Below are 2,453 nucleotides of genomic sequence, written 5' to 3' on the forward strand. Positions count from 1 at the left end.
AAAATAAAAAATAAAAAATAAAAACAAAAGATTAAAGAAAAATAGAAACCCAATAAAAAATAATTTTAAATGATAAAGGTAAAAACCTGTATCATTGGGCTTTCTGTAAGTACTTTTCAATTGGTGAAGATGATGATGATGATGATGATGATGGTTATTTTTTTTTGAGACAGCGTCTCGCTCTGTCCCCCAAGCTGGAGTGCAGTGGTGCGATCTCGGCTCACTGCAAGCTCCGCCTCCCGGGTTCATGCCATTCTCCTGCCTCAGCCTCTGGAGTAGCTAGGACTACAGGCGCCTGCCACCACGCCCCGCTACGTTTTTTTTTTTTTTTTTTTTGGATTTTCAGTAGAAACGGGGTTTCACCGTGTTAGCCAGGATGGTCTCTATCTCCTGACCTCGTGATCTGCCCGCCTTGGCCTCCCAAAGTGCTGGGATTGCAGGCGTGAGCCACCGGGCCCGGCCTGTGTTTTTTTTTTTTTTTTTTTGAGACAGTCTGGCTCTGTCGCCCATGCTGGAGTGCAGTGGCGTGATCTCGGCTCACTGCAACCTCTGCCTCCCGGGTTCAAGCGATTCTCCTTGCCTCAGCCTCTAGAGTTGCTGGGATTACAGGTGCGCACCACGATGCCCAGTGATACTGACCTCGTGATGCGCCCGCCTTTACTTTCCAAAGTTCTGGAATTACAGGCATGAGCCACCTCGCCCGGCTGAAGATTATGTTTTAAAATATTGGCCATTCAAAATTTTGTGTGTGTGTTTGTGTGAAACTAGTCAGGTTTATTTATTTATTTATTTACTTACTTTTTGAAACGGAGTCTAACTCTGCCGCCCAGGCTGGAATGCAGTGGCACAATCTCAGTTGACTGCAACCTCCGCCTCCCGGGTTCAAGCGAATCTCCTGCCTCAGCCTCCCAAGTAGCTGGGATTACAGATGCCCACCACGACGGCTAATTTTTGTATTTTTAGTAATTAGGAGTTTCACCATGTTGGCCAGGCTGGTCTTGAACCCCTTACCTCAGGTGATCTGCCGGCCTCGGCCTCCCAAAGTGCTGGGATTACACGCGGGAGCCACGGCGTCCAGCCCTGGTCAGGTTTCTTTCTATTAAAATAAATATAAAGTGGCAGGGCACGATGGCTAACACCTGGGATCGCTTTAGCCCAGGAGTTTGAGACACGCCAGAGCAACATAGTGAGACTCCATCTCTACAAAAAATTTAAAAATTAGTTGGAAGTGGTGGTGCGCGGCTGTGGTCCCAGCTGCTCCACAGGCTGAAGAGTGGCTCCAGTGCGAGTAGAGGCTACCGTGAGCCAAGATTGGGCCACTGCACTTCAACCTGCACAACAGAAAGAGACCCTGTCTCAAAAAATAAAAATCAAAATTAAAAAGATAATAGTAATGAAGTGTTTCTATTTTTCTATATTGTTATTCATCAGTAAGATTTATTTGCGTAGCACATTTCTGTCAACAAACACTCTAGAAAGATTTTCCCAGTTGGTCGTATATTTTTCAACTTGGTTTATACAATCTTTTGGGAAAAATTAATAAAGACTACGTTTTCTGACTTTGCTGTAGTGCAAAGAAACTCCATGGCAGTCATTAAGATTTTTTTCCTTCAGATAGTTTTCGGGTTTCATTTGTTGCACTTACATTTTTAATCCACCTGGAATGTATTTATGTTCTAAGCCAGTTTCTGGCTCCTCTCCCAGAAAACAACGCTCAGGTGTTGCTTAGCAACCCGCACTTGGTTCGGTGTTCGGCTTCTTTTCAGAGGGAAAACAACTGCCCTCCTTTCCAAGTTGAGGACGACCTTAAAGCGTTGCCTAGTAACCTCGTTTCCGCCGATGTGATTGGATCCTTCTCGCGTCCATCCCCTAGTCCCCACGCCCGAAAGAACAGAACCAGAAACTTAATCTAACGGTTAGAAAACAAGGGCAGCGGGCCCGACGCGGTGGCTCACGCCTGTAATCTCAGCACTTTGGGAAGCCAAGGCGGGCGAATCACTTGAGGTCAGGAGTTCGAGAACAGCCTGGTCCACATGGTGAAACCATTTCTCTACTAAAAATACAAAAATTAGCGGGGCGTGGTGGCGGGCACCTGTAATCCCAGCTACTCGGGAGGCTGAGGCAGGAGAATCGCTTGAACCCGGGAAGCGGAGGCTGTAGTGAGCCGAGATCGCGCCATTGCACTCCAGCCTGGGCGACACGGCGAGACTCCCGTTTCGAAAAAACAAACAAACAGAAAAACGAAAACAAGGGCAGCGTACGCGTTGCATAGCAACCAGGTCTCCTGCCCCTCCCTTTGAGACAAGAGGCGGACCCAGACGCCCCGCTCAAAGATGGCGGCTGACAGCCGCTTTCAATTTATTTAGCTCTTGACAATCCTGACAATAATTCTGTCTAACCCATCAGGCCCCTAGAAGGACTAACTATGCCCTTTCTGAGTCTTCCACGCGGTG

This window comes from Nomascus leucogenys, chromosome 10 (genome assembly GCF_006542625.1).
Source record: "Nomascus leucogenys isolate Asia chromosome 10, Asia_NLE_v1, whole genome shotgun sequence".
Classification (NCBI taxonomy): Eukaryota; Metazoa; Chordata; class Mammalia; order Primates; family Hylobatidae; genus Nomascus; species Nomascus leucogenys.